The 16,410-nt window shown below is 48.8% G+C and overlaps 1 pseudogene; it reads right to left on the reverse strand.

Moving 5' to 3' along the window:
- Positions 1–8,008: 8,008 nt before the first annotated feature.
- LOC121836641 lies at positions 8,009–9,869 on the reverse strand (annotated as a pseudogene).
- Between the last annotated feature and the right edge of the window lie 6,541 nt (positions 9,870–16,410).

Genomic DNA, 16,410 nt, shown 5'->3' on the forward strand with positions numbered 1-16,410 from the left:
AGGTGCAGCGCCACATTGTGACACCTTTGGCAACCTTTCCAACACCGGACGCTCGATTCGACCACGTCCACGTCGACATTGTTGGCCCGCTACCACCTTGTCAAGGCCAGTCATACATCCTAACATGCGTAGACCGCTTCACGCGTTGGGCAGAAGCCATCCCCATACCAGACATGACCGCCGAGACCGTCTCTCGTAACTTCCTCCAACACTGGCTGTCTCGCTTCGGAGTGCCTTCCACCATCACCACGGACAGAGGCAGTCAGTTTGAGTCGGCCTTGTTTGCCGGTTTTACTCATCTCATCGGCGCCACGCGTGTCAAGACCACAGCCTACCATCCAATGAGCAACGGCATGGTGGAGAGATTCCATCGCCACCTGAAGGCAGCACTGATGGCAAGCGAAGGACATTCCTGGGTGGAGGCACTGCCCCTAGTCCTTCTGGGCATCCGCACCGCGGTGAAAGCTGACATCGGCTGCAGCACAGCCGAACTAGTGTACGGGACAACACTCCGCCTTCCCGGCGAGTACTTCGGCCCTAGTCAACCAGAAGCCCGCGTCGCCACCGGAGACTACGCGTCTCGCCTAAGGGACCTCATGGCAAAACTCAGAGCGACCCCTCCCCGTGAGCCGACAGCACGAGCCGCGCACGTGAGCGCTGACCTCACATCGTGCACCCACGTATTCGTGCGACACGACGCTGTGCGGCGCCCTCTTCAGCCCCCGTACGATGGGCCATTTATGGTGCTGCGCCGCAACAACAAGATGATGACCATCGACAGGCGTGGCCGACGAGATGTCGTGTCACTCGACCGCGTGAAACCGGCCCACATGGAACGCTCGGCTACCACAACGTCCACCCCCTTCGCGGCCGTACCTCCTCCCGCAAGGCTGCCTTCGGTGCCACCTCCGCCAGCAGCTAGTGCGAGAACCACGCGCAGCAGCCGGCGTATCAGGGCCCCTGTGCGGCTCGACCTGTGATTCCTTCTTCCGCTCGCTCACTCACTAAGGAGGGAGTATTGTGGTGATCATATCACGCCACGCGCGGACATGCCTGCCCGACGAACCTGGCCTAGCCTGCCAACCGGATATGTCCCCCCTTTTCCCGCGCGGGAGAATTCCCCTCGCCCGCGGACCGCGGTGACTGAGGAATGTGGGGAGCGGGGGAGAAGACGGGGAAAGGAGGTGAGGCCGAGGAGGAAGACCTGCCCGGAAACGGGCACTTGGAAATAAAAAGATCAGTTGAGTTTGGGACGCCTATGGTATCACTTCTCCCAGGCTGCGTCCCAACAGCTTTGACAGCGTTGTACGCTAAGTGTGAAACAGAGTATAGAAGACAAGGCCTGCGCATGACGTTTCGTTAGTAGATCCCCGACCCGCCCCAAGCGGCAAACACCCCGAAGCTTGACGAGAGTAGGGGCCGCGTCGCAACGTATACGTGACTACGTCGCATTCACTTCCGGCCGCAGCTGTAGGCGTGACTGCTGAGCGCGAGCTGATAGCGAGCTTCCAAGTGCATTTGCGACGTGCACGCGAACGCTCCCTCGGCCAGGAGCGCGAGCTAGCACGCGCTCCTGGCTTTGAGACGCTCATTTCTAGCGCGCGCGCTCGTTCTGCGGTAGAGCGTTTCGAAGCAGCTACCCGAGGTATAAACAGCGCCCTCGAAAATGGCGTCCAGTGTCAGCGTCCAGCGTCCAACGAAGGGCTTTTCAGCCCTTCGCGCAGCAGTAAGGCAATTTCACTCATGCATTTGACGCTCCACGTGAACGTCTAACTTCATCGTATGCTATTTCCAAGAGACACTCTTCGTGAGCATCTGTTTCATTATCTGTTACACAAACCACCGAAGCAGGCGATGGAGCAGACGATGTAGCAGACGATGTTGCTCATCCGGGCTAGCTAGGGGGCGCTGAGGGGATCTGTTAGTGATGACGTTTAGAGGAGGAAACGCGCAGGCCTTGTGTTCTAGGTGGTATTGGCTGTGCTCAGCTAGCTCAAGTAGCGTGGCCCAGCAAACGGATGTATGCGAGAATGTGAGGCTGGGTATAAGTTGTTCTCTGATATAGACCATTCCATTTAGCGCTCTCTGGGCGGCACCAATTTGTTCGACCGCAGCGCCCTCTCCACACATCCGCGGAGTTCAGCGGGTTCGGCCAACACCACCTAAAGCTGAAGGCCGCGGCGCTCCTCCGGTGACGTCACACGAGTCGGCTGGCGAGCGCCGCGTAAAAGTGCTGCACTGAAGGCGTCGCGCATAGATTTACCGACGTACATGGCATTTTCTATTGACCCAAACGTTTGTTAATTGGTCAAACAGGATTTCGTAATATCTATATGACTGGGAAACATATTTTGTTATACGGGCATCTTATTAGGTCGCACCATTATTGTTATGATATGAAATAACAAGGTTAACGACGTTTTGAGGGAGATGGGTTTTCGTTTTAGGCATCCAAATCTAGGGTGCTTTAATTATTTCTAAGAGTGAGAAGACACAAACAAACAAAAAATAAATGCCCTGAATTGTTATTGTTAAGTGATGGGACCCGCCAAAATGCATAACAGCACCAATCAAGTTGGTGATGACATGTGTGGTCAATGAATTCGTATGCAAAGCTAATGAAAAGGAGATTATTAAAAAAATGTGGACTTTTGGAGCACGAAAAAATGCAAAGAGTTGAAATGTACTTTTTACCAGAAGTAAAGATGTGATAATAAAAACAACTGCAACCAAACTGGGGAATGTTCATCACAGAGTAAATAATCCGAGACTGACACACGAAGGCGAAAAATTAAACGCAGAAAAGACACAAAACAGAGGGAAAGACTCCGCCTAAATTGAAGTGCACAAGTTTTGATTTAACCGAGTGCCGCCAAACTTAGCAAACTTAAAGCATAATTTTCAGTAAGGGACACATGCAGCTGTGGGAGCTTCATGCACACATCTACCCGCGTTCATTCACATTACGAATAGATGCTGTAAATATAAGTTCTCTCACCTTTGAAATCTTCAAATTGTATATCCTCGTGTATCCATACTTTCGTCTTGTACCCATCTTGACACAATTCAAACACAAGCAACTAAATGCCGCTCTGTAGCTTTCGAGACACTAAGACACAGCGCATGTACGGCATGTAGATTTTAATGCCGCTTCGCAATAATAATGCTATGACAACCGTTGCAATGAATATAAAATAAGTATTTAGATTTTAGGATTTCACGTTCTTTTTTTTTTTTTACTTGGAATTAGCTAGCCTCATAACCTTTTCGTTCATCCTTCCACAATAGTTTTTTAGCACAATGTTCGTGCTGCACCAGAACAAGTTCTTCAGCACGAGCTCACTTGTGTTGTCTTTCTTCACATGCATCGAAGTCAGAAGTCTCGTTGGTAGACAGCAGTTCCATTGTAAGCTCGGTGACGAACTGACGCTGGATCGGAATTTTCAGAAACTCTGCCTGCTTGGAGAGTTCTTGAGCAACAACGTAATTATGTGTCACGGCATTAACGGCGAACATAGTTAGATAAAAGAGCCCCCTCAATCCATATAGTTTTTATAGTTCTCCTGCACAAGTAAAACTGTTGCCGTCTTATCTTCTTCAGTAAGCGCCGCCCTGCATTTTTGACATTTCGGCTTTTTCAAAGCGGCATAAACTGCGTACCCTGCCACGTAGACTAAAACTGGGAGGGTCTAATTTATCGCTTGTGACACAACCTCTTCAGTAACTATACTATGTTTCAGCTGGGCCGTGGCGTGTCTACTTGTTTTTTAAGCTCCTCCCATCGTTCGCATTCGCACGGGATTGTCGGCAACGTACTCTGCAGTCTCAGCTTATTTTCACCTTCATAAAGCTGGCTTATAGATATCGGATATTGCGAGCCAGCCAGCTGCCTGTACTTCCCGAAACAGTCTTCCAACCTATCAGTCTGCATCATTCCCAGCAGGACATAGTTCTGCCTGAGTTCAGTGAAGCAGTATTCGGCGGTCTCTACAAATACGCAGGTTGTTTGACGGAGTGCTCCGTGCGTCTCCTTGGTTAGCGTGCCACTGGTAAGGTTCTCGCTCTCCCATACGTCAAGCCAGGCGTCCAGCCAGTCAAAAAGGCTGCACAAAAAATGCACATTGGAATCGTCCTCTGCAGAAGTCACTGGTTCTTGAAAGTCAAAGCCGCTTAAAAATACCACGACGTCGTCGAGGGAAAGAGACGAGACAGTTGTGTCATTTTGAAAGCCGTTTACAACTCCCTGTAACGCCGAATTAGAGCGCAGCTCTTGAGGTGGAGGAGGGAAGGGTACTGGGGGGGGGGTTCAACTGACCAGGGGGGGTCCCGTGACCTTGGGGGGTCACGTGACCCCCAAGGTCACGTGACCCCCCAATGCCGATGATGTCGTCACTGACGACGTCATTAGTGACGATGACGGTGCGGATAGTGATGACGTCATTAGTGACGTCACTGATGACTTCACCAGTGATGATGACGATGACGATGCGAATGTCGGTGACGTCATCAGTGACGTCACTGATGACGTCATCAGTGACGATGACGATGCGGATGTCGGTAACGTCATCAGTGACGTCACTGATGATGTCATCAGTGATGATGACGATGATGATGCGGATGCCGGTGACGTCATCAGTGATGATGACGATGTGGATGCCGGTGACGTCATCAGTGACGTCAGTAATGACGTCATCAGTGATGATAACGTCATCAGTGATGATGACGATGTGGATGCCGGTGACGTCATAAGTGACGATGACGTCATCGGGGGGGTCACGCGACATCGGCGGGGGTCACGTGACTTCGGGGGTCACGTGACCTCGAGGAGGGGGTCACGTGACCTCAGGGGAGTCACGTGACTTCGGGGGGTCACGTGCCCCCCCCACGAGGTCACGTGACCCCGGTGGGGGGCTCGCGCGGTGCATTATGGGACATTTCCCATAATGCACCGCGCGGTTACGCCGACGGCGACGGCGACGCCGACGCCGCTCAAGCCGGAAACGGGCGCCTAAGAGCTGCGCTCTAAAAGGCTGCACACAAAAAGCACATTGGAATCGTCCTCTGCAGAAGTCACTGGTTCTTGAAAGTCGTCTCTGAGTCGCGTTCCTTTGTTCGGCGTCCATGTTAAAATTTCCTTCAGATTTCGAGACCTCGACGATTTCATTGATTCCTTTAATATGCGCCACAGATGTAGGAACAAGAGGGGGACATAGAGAGAAGGCTACAGGCTCCTGACCGTGGTTTCCAAAATGGGAGCTTGCGCTACAAAGATACGTTTCTAAACTTAAAAGCGAGAGTTAGCTTGTGCTTGAGCTAGCTTGTGCTTGACACTGACGTGGCAGCCTTCGCTGCCACGTCAGTGTAAAATTCAACAGAATAAATTCAATAATTAGAAAAAAGTGAAACGATATGAGAGTTCTCACCCTGGTATGCGTCCATAGAACCAGGTTTGTTTTCGAGGAATCGCCCGCACCCATACTTTTCGCAGGTCTTCATCCTCCGGGAACTAAGCACAGCACAGACAGTTTCTTCGACGACATTTCATAGTTCCCATGGCACCCAGGGACATAGCATTTATGAGGCATGGCTAGCCCGAAAGCCGCCCGTAACTTCACAACCACCACGCGTCAACCGCCAAGCACACCAAACGCAAAAGACAGAAGAGACGGTTAGAGCAGTTCGCGTACTCACGCGTTAACCGCCAAACACACCAAACGCAAAAGACAAAAGAGGCGGTTAGAACAATTCGCGTACTCCCGCCGCAAGGCTTGTGCAAGCCGCCGTACGCAAGGAGGCAAAAATAGACCGATCTGACGAGGAGTTGCGTGACGCCACCGCTGCCGCGGTGCATTCTGGTACCTGTAGTTCTCCCCAGTGGGCTGCGTCGGCGCGCATTGTACGCCCGGCATTTGGAAATTTTCGGGTTAGCACGAGACTTTTAGCCGGGTGTTGGCTCATGGCTTTCAATCGGTGGCTTCACATGTTGTATGCCACGGAGCTATAATAACAGCACCAGGCAGAAAGGCCTCGGATATTATGTCTTCCCGCAAGAAAGAAGCATGGCAAAGAAGGGTCGACAGAGCCGGACAGAGCGGCAGGAAAAATAGCGTTTTACGACTTGTTTCGTGACTTGCTTCATAATTTATATCCAATCATTGCACGTCAGCTAAAATATGTAAGATTACAGGGCACGAGACATACAGCGTGCCGAAGTGTTCCGTAAGCTGGAATCTCTCTGACCATTTGCTCCGTAGCGGCCTATTCGTTGGTCTGTCTCAAATAGGACCTCCGCACTGCTTTGCGGAGGCCGTTTTTAATACACTCCTTACTCGGTGTATTTTGGTGGTTATAGCTGGTATTGCGACGATATGTTTCAAGCACAACTGTGCTTCAAAAGATCAGGACAATCACTAAAAAAAAGCAGCGATTCCCGATTTGCACCACTTGATATAAAACAACTTTTTTTTGGAAGCAGCCTTCAGTTGTTGTTTTTTTCATACCTGCGCGAAAAGATTACATAATGCAATTTAGAAGTGCAACACGTATTTACAGCCAAAAATGTAACAAACGAACCTCATCCATTTTGTGGTGATCTATTAGGCTGGTGTTACTGATCCATTCTGCATTAGCACCAGTCGAGACCGCAGGAAAAAGCTTCCCCCGTCGGGCGGCTGTTAGCGTTCGGATCTTGCGCAAGTAAAATAAAACTGAATAGAAACTGTGCACGAAAAATCATCTCCACCCCAAGCTTTCAGGTATCTGGCATGGTTGCTTCTTTTTGATAGATGCCAATTATTACGGCGCGTCATGCATGGCCTTTCTGTAGATCAGATCTTTGTGTGCAGGCTTCTCCCGGTGTTCATCTGAACTCTGTCGCACAGGCTGTCAACCAGAATGAAACAACTTCTAGAAAACTATCGCTGATCGAGAAAGTCTATTTAGCTCCTCTTACTTGATGGCTGATTAAACGTTATGCACAAGACTGAGCACCACTAAGCTCAGTTTTTCATCACATTTGATGCTGTTCCGTGGTGCTACACCAAGCCGATTGTCTCTCAAATTTTCTTGTTATTTGCTATTGCACTAGATGTTCACTTGTTTTCAAGGTAATTGAGACGTCCGAGAAGTCGGAATGATCAAAAAGTGGCGCCGTTTTTTTTATTTATTTATTTTTTTTTTGTTTTGCCTTTTCCACGGTTGCAGTGGGATTACCCCGTGAACGGCAGTGGGCTTACGCGTTCACGAAGACGAAGAAGCAGACGACGACGAAGCAGACGACAAAGCGATTCTAAAGTGATAAGACGATTGAAACTGCTTTTCTGCACTTGCTGAGGAAAGTAAGGCATCACAAACAACACAATCTTATGAAGTAAAAACATGCAAGAGAATCAAGGTGATACCGGGGCGTGCCAAATGATAATCTATGATGATGTACGTACGCGCAGCCGTATGTAGCCGGGAAGGGATGAGTCGGATGACTACAAGTAGCATGGCGGCGGCACCACTCCCGGTATGCGCGCGCCTGCGCAGTTCGCTTGGTACATCGGTCTATTGTCACTGCGCAACTGCGCCGGGAGAACCCTGGCTGCCCTGGCGCCGTGGGCTCGAAGAAAGCTAACAACAAAGACAAAAAAAAAAAAGGCCGGAACATGCGCCGGATGCGCCGCTTGGCGTCCTGGGAAAACACGTACAAGAAAAAGAAAAAGAGAGCGTGTGTTGCGGAGAAGCTTTCCTTTCAGGTCGGCCCACTCGTCGTGAATCTTTGACGTCACAACTCCGAGCGCTGCGGCCTTTGCTCTCTAGGTGGTGTTGGTTCGGCGGGGTAAAACGAGAAAGAGGGCACGCGCCCGACTCCGCTAGCAGACGACAAACCGGGAGGTTGCCGTTCTTTATCTTTTGGGCTGTATCGGCGGGCAGTACGGAACATCGAAGAAGAAGAAGAATACAACTTTATTGTCCCAGCACTGTCAGTGGGGTGACGGGTGCAGCCGTCTCATCCACCGCAGTCCTAGAAGACGGCCGAGATCTCCTGGACCTCGGCGGCTACTTCGGCTGGCCGGGTGGCCCAGACCTGATCTTGTGGGTCTGAGCTGAGTAGTAGGGCCTCCCAATGCTCGCGGTTTTGGATTTTGCGGCCATCAATGGTCGGTGCCGCCTGAGAGCATGCCCATAAGATATGTGGCAGATCCGCCTTATTCTTACGGAATTTACACGTATTTTTAAACTGTCCCGGGTAGAACCGGCTACAGGCCACTGGGTTCGGGTACATGTTGGTTTGGAGAAGGCGCCAGGCCACTGCCTGCTTCTTAGTTCAGGTTGAGCCGGTGGGTACCGGGCCCGTCCCAGTCGATAGTGATTCGTAATTTCTCGATAGGTCAACATGCGGTCTCCTCGCGTTCCCGGTTGGGCGGGCTCACAGGCTCGGCGTGTAAGACCTCGAGCTACTGTGTGAGCAGCCTCGTTGCCTGGAAGCGAGGAGTGCGCGGGTGCCCAAATAATTTGGATCGTCCCGCGTTGCCGCTGTTGGGGATGGTCACCGCACGTTCTCAAAATTTTGAGCGCCTCTGATGAGACGCGCCCCTTCGCGAAATTTTGGATGGCGATCTTCGAGTCGCTTATAATAATTTTAGCTTTGGTGGAGGCCACCGCTAGTGTGATGGCCACCTCCTCCGCTGTCTCGGGGTTGTCCGTCGCCACGGTCCCGCTTACGAGGGGCTCCCCGTCAGCGCCCACCGCTACGACGGACATGCCCTTGAAATTTCGATATTCTGCGGCATCTACATAAGCCACGTCCTCGGCGTCTTGGTATATTCGTTCCATGTTGCGAGCCCTTGCCTCCCGTCTCTCCTTATGGTATTCCGGGTGCATGTTCTTGGGCAGTGGGGGGATTTTGAGGTCCCTCCTGATACTCTTTGGTATGTCTCCCTTAGCTCCGTTTTGTGATTCGTAAATGTCAAGTTTCTTTAGAATGTGCCGCCCCGTTGGGGCTGCCCTAACTCTAAGAGCTTGTTGTTGGGTGTTGTGATGGGGACGCCAATTGCTTGCTTGTAAGCCCTTCGTATCAGTCCTTCCATTTTGCGCTTTTCGGCGACCCCGAATACTAGATACGGCGCCACATAGACGACTCGGCTAATGATGAAGGCCTGCACTAAGCGAATTAGGCCGGCCTCCCTCATGCCGTAACGCCTATTGGCAATTCTTTTGATCAGCCTAATTGTTTGTTGTGTCCTATTTTCCAGCGCCTTTGGTGTTTCGTTGTTTCTGCCCTCCGCGTGCACCCGGAGTCCTAGCACCTTGATTTGATCCACGATGGGGATCGCATCCCCGTTCGCTTTTATAGTAATGCTTGGTGCCCCTCCGTACTGTTTTCTAGTGGTGGGATACACCAACAGGAGCTCTGATTTCTGCGGCGAGCAACTGAGCCCCCTTTCCGTCGCGTAGCGATCGACTGCCTCCGCTGCTCGCTGTAGCGTTTCTTCTATTTGAGCCTCACTGCCACTTGTCACCCATAGGGTAACATCGTCGGCGTAGAGACTGTGGTTGAGGCCCTTGATCTTATCTAGGATTTTCGGCAAGCCGATCACCGCTACGTTGAACAGAATGTGAGACAGGACCGAACCCTGCGGTGTACCCCTGCTGCCTAGCTCTATTTCTTCGGATTTTTGAATTTGAATTTGAATTTTGAATTTGAATTTATTTATCTCTCAACTTTACATTGTGAGATGGGACGCAAGGGAAAAAGCTGCGTGGTGCAGCTTGAGGGCCCCCTGCGCCCCTACACACGACAGCAGTGGGCAGGAACAGAACATTTCCAAAAAACAAAAAAAAAGTACACTGACACATTCAACGTAATGGGGCACTATGCACATTTCAGTGAAAGGAACAGTTACACAATTCTTACACAAAATGTAGATCTAACAGATGAAGGACATCGATCAATTTTTTCTTGGGGGTTGTTTCTATAGAAATATTATTATGCAAAAGAATGTTGAGATAAAGCGGTAAGTTATAACATAATGATTGGGCGCGATAAGATGTGCGGCAAAATGGCAATGACCAAGCAATGTTGTGACGTATGTTATATGCGGGTGTGTGGCGATTGAGTTTAAACATACTTAACAGGACATCATTAATTGTTAGTCGCGACAGCACTCTTATACAAACACAACAATTTGAAAGCATAAAGAGAGGTTGACTTAATAGTACTGAACTTGAAAAAATGTTGTTCGGTATGCGTGCACCATGAGACATTCGCAATCAGCCTTACTGCCCTTTTTTGCGCAAGAAATAATTTGAGTTTATTTTGTTTTGTGGTTGTTCCCCAGATGATATGACAGTAAGTAATAATAGGTAGTAAAAAGGCATTATAAATGAGGATTTTAACACTTGTCGGAAGCGAGTATCTATGGCGACACAGTACACCAATTATCTTGTTCATTTTCATGCGTGTATGTTGAATCTGTGCATCCCAGTTAAGCGTCTCGGAAAACACAACGCCTAAGCATTTCATCGTTGGTACGATATTGATCCTGCTTTGTCCTAGTAGAAGTTGGATATCTTCAGATATTACTTTATTCTTAGTTCGAAATATTATAGCTTTAGTTTTGTTAGTATTAACCTTCAGGTGATTTTTTTCGGACCATTGGTGCAAGTGTGAAAGGAATTGATTGCCACATGCAGACAACTCGCCAACCGTTTTTCCTGTTACGAGCATTGTAAGATCATCAGCATAGGCAATAATATTTACTGAAAGGGGAGCATAAAAAATATCATTAACATATATCAAAAATAACAGAGGGCCTAAAATACTACCTTGCGGTACACCAGATGACAGTTTCTTTAGCTCTGATGAGAAGTAATTATGTGACACCATCTGATTACGGTGCATTAGGTAGGAGTGAAGAAGTGATAAACTTACGCCCCTGATCCCATAATGATTAAGCTTATATATTAGCACGTTATGGTTGAGTAAGTCAAATGCTTTAGAGAAATCTACATATATTCCAAGCACTAAATGTTTTTCTTCAAATGCGTTGATTATTATTTCTTTTTGCTGACCGAGTGCCATTTCCGCGGATCGATTTTGTCGGAAACCAAACTGGTTCTCTGACAAGACAGCATGTTTGGTTAAAAAAGAGTTAATTCTTTGATATATGATTTTTTCTAATCCTTTTGACAACACTGGAAGAATGGAAATTGGTCTGTAATTTGACAAATCAGAAGTAGGACCGCCTTTATGTATAACGACGACTTTCGCGACTTGCATTTGTTCTGGGAATACGCCAGTGGAAAATGAAAGGTTGTATATATGAGTTAACACTGGGGCCAATAGATCGATGACGTATATGAATGGCTTGATTTGAAACCCATCTTTATCTTTTGCTTTATTGTACCTGAGACTTGTAAATGTGGCAATTACTTCGTTTTCTGACGTTGGGAATAGATATAGGGACTCTCGGACACCTGGTGCCTGGCATGTGTAGTCACCAGGCGTGTTAGGTGGGCTACATAGGTTCTTTGTGACGTCAATAAAAAACTGATTGAACTCATTACATAGCTCTTTTCCGGTAATTTCATAGCCATCCTTTACTATTGACGTGACCGGTACCCTGGAGCTTAAGTTCAAGACTTGGTTTAATTGGCTCCACTGATCACGTGCACTTTTACTTGAGGTAAAAGAAAATAGATTGCAAAATTATTCACGTTTTGCATTCTTCAGCTCTCGATTCAGCCGATTGCGATATTTTTTTATATGTACATAATTTCGCAGAATCTCGAGATTTGATAAATTTCGCATATAGTTTATCCTTTGCTTTTATTTTTCTGACGAGCTCGGGCGTGATCCACGGTTTTTTTATTTTTGCGTTTACGATAGCATATAATGGGAAAGCATTTTGCATAAGCTGATTTCACTTCTAACATTAGAGCATCATATGCGCTGTCAGCGTCTTGTAGGGATAGCACGTCATCCCAACTGATGGCACGTATCGCGGTTCGAAAGTGCTCGAGGGTATTAATATTAACGCGCTGATAAAACGTGGGACCTAATTCAGAACTATGATAAAATGGCGATACGGTGATGAAGGAAAACACGGGGAGGTGATCACTTACGTCGGATAGAACCGTGCCTGCGTTTGAGCCATATTTCGTCGCGTTAGTTATGACAAGATCTAGAGTTGTCGCTGTTGAAGGCGTAATACGGGTTGGTACTTCGATAAGATTAATAAACCCATAAGATTCCAGCAAAGTCATGAATTCTATTTGCGCTGCACTCACGCATTGCATGTCGATGTTCATGTCTCCGGACAAGTAAAGGATTTGTTGATTGATTGACACATGATCCAAGAGAGCCTCAAGGGCGCCAAAAAATCTGTCTAAGTTTCCATCTGGAGGCCTGTACAAAACGGTGAACAAATCGTTGTTACCCTCTACCGTCAACATTTCATAATCTGAAGAGATACAAGTAAGACTGTCATTAACCGTGACAGTGCGTGAATTAAGGATTTGAATTGAAACACCTCCCCCTCTTCGGTTGGTTCTGTTAATGTAAAAATGTGAGTAGTCATTGAAAACCAAATAGTTCGATTCATCATTATACCAGGTTTCACTGAACATGATAACATCAAAGCGAGTTTCGAAAGAATGAAAGAGTAATTGTATTTCGTCCACCTTGTTGTTTACCGAACGACAGTTTATGTGCAAAATGCTAAGAGCATTTTTATTAGCGAAGTCGCTAACGGCCGTTGGAGATAAAAGTTCGTGACAGTTCATAATAATAAGAAAAAAGATAAATGTTATGTCTTCAGGTAATTTTAGATAGGTCAGCGCCACTTGAGATTTTCAATACTGCATTGTTTTCAGATTTTTTAGCGTAAATTTGTCCACCGCGAACCCACACAAATCTCCAGTTAACCTCGCGTTTTTTGCTGATGGTCTGTGCGAGAAGACGTTTCCTTTTTGGACAGAGGTGTTCATTGACATAAATAGGCGCTGATGTCGTGAAACCGAGTTGATCACATGACAATCTTTTTTTCCTAGATTTTGCAAGCACGGCGTCTCGTTTATGGCGATGAACAAACTGCACAATGGTGTTTTCGATCGTTGGACTACCTGGGACAGGTGTTCTGTGACACACGTCAATATCAGAGGCTGATATAGGTTCACCAACACTGTCCCCAAGCTTTTCCATGATCTCCAGCAAGTTCTCCCCAGCTTTCACAGGAATCCCTTTGATCTCCAGGTTGACATTCCGTGAATACTGTTCACAATCTACAAGTCGTGACTCATGCGCTTTCACCTGAGTGGACTATTGCACATTCCAATCAAGTTCGCATTTTCTGTTCGGAGATGCTTATTTTCGTCTTGCACAGCCTTCAGATCAACCTTCATTTCGTCATATTTCTTGTCAATGAAGGTGAGACTAGACTTAATATCTCTAAGTTCGCTTCGAATGTCACGCTCAAACGACTCTCTGAAACCTTTTAGTTCCGATTTAATTTCGTTTTTTAGCTCATCAAGAGCAACGGCCAACTCTTTGCCTATTTTCGCCATTGAAGGGTGAAGCACTGAACAAACAAAGCCCACCTATGACAACATGTATGGCAGCAGTGGCGAGGCAGACTTTCAAATGATTGCAAATAAGTGACTAAAAAAAAAGAACAATCGAGCACCAACCTGCACCAAAGAAGTGAACTGGTCAGTTGACGATCCAAAAGTGCTGCTCACGCCACTGCCGCCGTATGAACGGAGTCGGCCGCAGCCTTGCTGTATTTGTAGCCGAGGCAGTAGTGACGTCAATGACGCTCAGCGAACCACCGGGCAGTAGATGGCGTGGGACCACGATGAGAACAGCGCAGTCGCACCCTGTCGGCGGTCTTGTCCGCGCGTGGCTGATTGTAGCAGGATGACGGTGCGAAGATCTGACGCGAGGCCTGCACCAAAGAAGTGAACTGGTCAGTTGACGATCCAAAAGTGCTGCTCACGCCACCGCCGCCGTATGAACGGAGTCGGCCGCAGCCTTGCTGTATTTGTAGCCGAGGCAGTAGTGACGTCAATGACGCTCAGCGAACCACCGGGCAGTAGATGGCGTGGGACCACGATGAGAACAGCGCAGTCGCACCCTGTCGGCGGTCTTGTCCGCGCGGGGCTGATTGTAGCAGGATGACGGTGCGAAGATCTGACGCGAGGCCTGCACCAAAGAAGTGAACTGGTCAGTTGACGATCCAAAAGTGCTGCTCACGCCACTGCCGCCGTATGAACCTTTATGTCTCCTATCTAGAGTTTGGCCGTGCGGTTCGAGAGAAAGTCCCGAACGTAGGTGTAGGCTTTGCGGCCTACCCCCAGGTCCCGAAGGTTCTCCAGAACCGCCTTGTGTGTAACCTTGTCGAAGGCCTTGGTGAGGTCCAAGCCCAGGATAGCTTTCAGCTCTGCTGTCCTGCCCCGGGCGTCGAGTATTTGGTGTTTGATTTGGAGCGTCCTGCGTCGAGAGATGCGGTATGAACCCATCATTGTGTGTGGATACAGTCCCCGGTCCTCCATGTGGTTGTTTAGTCTCGTGAGAATGACGTACTCCATCCGTTTCCCCACGCAGGAAGTCAGGTAAATGGGCCGGAGGTTCTCGATCTGTAGTTTCTTGCCGGGTTTGGGGATCATGACCACTTGCGCAGTCTTCCACTGCTGCGGTATTTCGCCCCGCTCCCAGCACTCGTTCATGTATCTCGTAATTGCTTCAATCGACTCGTCGTTCAGGTTTCTGAGTGTCTTGTTGGTGATGCCATCTGGGCCCGGCGCTGACTTTGTGCGTAGTCGGAGTATCTCAGCCCTCACCTCGGCCTCCGTGATCTCCTCGTCTAGCGTGGGGTTGTCTTTACCCGTGTAGTCTCCTTGAGTTTCCCTCGTTGTGGTGCCTATGTACCTGTTCTGCATCTCGTGTAAGAGTTCATCGTCTGTACCGTTGTACGTGTGCGTAATCTTGTTGAGATTCTGCTTCTGTAACGTCTTGCTACTGTCGGGGTCTAAGAGACAGCGAAGTAGGTTCCACGCCTTGCGCAGCCCGGGTTGGCCCTTGTGGGATTTCCCCTTTGTGGGGTGTACCACTTAGAAATACAGAAGGTTCTTTTGGTCCGGATAAAGACGTGTTTATTGACTCAGATGCCAACACGCTTCGCTCTTAGACAGGAAAAGTCTGGGCGCTGGCTCAATTGCCAGTATCACCCGGTTGGTTTCCCGCGCTGCCGCATTAGACAGATTTACGGAAAGTCGGAGGCTCACAAAGAAAAACCGAGCTCCGTAGAGCCAGGGCCTCCGCCGACGAGAGCCCCTGGCCCACCTTCGGGACCAGCTTATGTAGCCTCGGAGAATGGACGCGCCCGGGGAGGCCACTAGCAGTCGCGTCCCTTATAACTCTCAAGGGTGTGCCGAAGGCGCGTTCACACAAAATGGGCAAGGTAGAGCCGGCCCCTTCGGGGAATTCGGCCTCGTGGTTCCTTGTATCCGGGAGGCCGACGCCATTGGTGACGACGGCTCCCACGGCCTGCTCGAAGCTAGGCCTGGATAGGGATAGAGGGAACCCCATGGTTCCCACACTCCCCCCTTTTCAAGGCTAAGGTAGGCCTAAAAATAAAATGGCCTACCGGCTCTCAAAAACGAAATAAAAAAAAAAATACGAAACGCTAGAGCGAAAGAGCATGCCGCGAAGAACAACAAAGAAATAAAAAAAAAAACGATCAGCGCGGTACATGCTGAAAAAGCACTAGCTCGCTGCTTGACAGTGGACCCCGGGTGCAGCCGAACTCTGCAGCCCACGTTTCTTGGCAGGCTTACCGGGAGCAGCGTTGAAATGTCCGTGTAGTGGCCTGGCTTGGGCAGGAAGGACGGCCCAGACACTCCACGACGAAATGTTGAAGAACCCCGGAAAGTACGGCGGCTGAGCGTCTCTTCCTGGGGACGACCATGTGGCACGGGCGGGCGGCAGAGAAAAGCTCACCGGAGAAAAGCTCACCGGAGAAAAGCTCACCGGAGATAAGCTCACCGGAGAAAAGCTCACCACAAAACCGGCAGATGCGGAGAAAAGCTCACCGATTTTTTTTTTTAACTTAGCGGATTCTGCGTCAAACGTGGCAATTTAACACAATTCTCATTCGCCACTTCATTTAAAAAAAATATGTCCTCTTTCTTGTAATATTCTTGAAGGTCATTGGGCATATTTATTCATTCCTCAGAAATTAGTAATCACCCATTCTGTATATTAATGAAGCCGCAAAAATGATATCAGAACATCGTACACCGGTAAAAAAGACAACAATTTATTGACAACTGAGGGTGCGCCGTCGGTAGCTCTGTCAAATAAAGAGGTTTGTTCTTTGTTAGCTAATATGAATAGCGGTGTGTGAACCGTTTCAGCTTCAAATA

Source organism: Ixodes scapularis, unplaced genomic scaffold (genome assembly GCF_016920785.2).
Source record: "Ixodes scapularis isolate PalLabHiFi unplaced genomic scaffold, ASM1692078v2 PGA_scaffold2__306_contigs__length_199485367, whole genome shotgun sequence".
Lineage (NCBI taxonomy): Eukaryota > Metazoa > Arthropoda > Arachnida > Ixodida > Ixodidae > Ixodes > Ixodes scapularis.